Source organism: Orycteropus afer, unplaced genomic scaffold, assembly GCF_000298275.1.
Source record: "Orycteropus afer afer isolate SDZICR_OR568_19922 unplaced genomic scaffold, OryAfe1.0 scaffold01229, whole genome shotgun sequence".
In the NCBI taxonomy this organism is placed as follows: domain Eukaryota; kingdom Metazoa; phylum Chordata; class Mammalia; order Tubulidentata; family Orycteropodidae; genus Orycteropus; species Orycteropus afer.
In genome coordinates, this window is record NW_006922816.1 from 116,762 (window position 1) to 117,262 (window position 501).

General features: G+C 39.1%; 1 protein-coding gene across 1 annotated transcript in view; it reads right to left on the reverse strand.

Annotated features, from left to right (window-relative positions):
• RPGR (retinitis pigmentosa GTPase regulator) overlaps nt 1–501 on the reverse strand; it is a 49,512-nt gene that overhangs the window by 39,302 nt on the left and 9,709 nt on the right. The window lies entirely within an intron of this gene.

The window sequence follows — 501 nt, forward strand, 5'->3', positions numbered from 1 at the left end:
GATGCCAGATATCACATGACAGAATTTTGTAAGACCAATGACTTATTCGTCACAAATACCCTTTTTAAACAACTTAAATGGTGACTATAGATGTGGACCTCGCTGGATGGAATACACAGGAATCAAATCAACTACATATGTGGAAGGAGACTATGGAGAAGCTCAGTATCATGAGTCAGAACAAGGGGGGCAGGGGCCAACTGTGGAACAGACCTGAAGAAAATTAAAACAAGTCCATGAGAGCCAAAAGATAACCTTGAGTGTATCTCAACTGAATTTAGAGACCATCTGAAGAACAGATTTGATGCAGTGAATACTAATGACCAAAGATCAGATGAGTTGTGGGAGGACATCAAGGGCATCATACATGAAGAAAGAAAAAGGTCATTTAAAAAGATAGGAAAGGGATGTTCATCGCAGCAATATTTACAATAGCCAAAACTTGGAAACAACCTAGATGTCCAACAACTGAGGAATGGATAACCAAACTTTGGTACATTC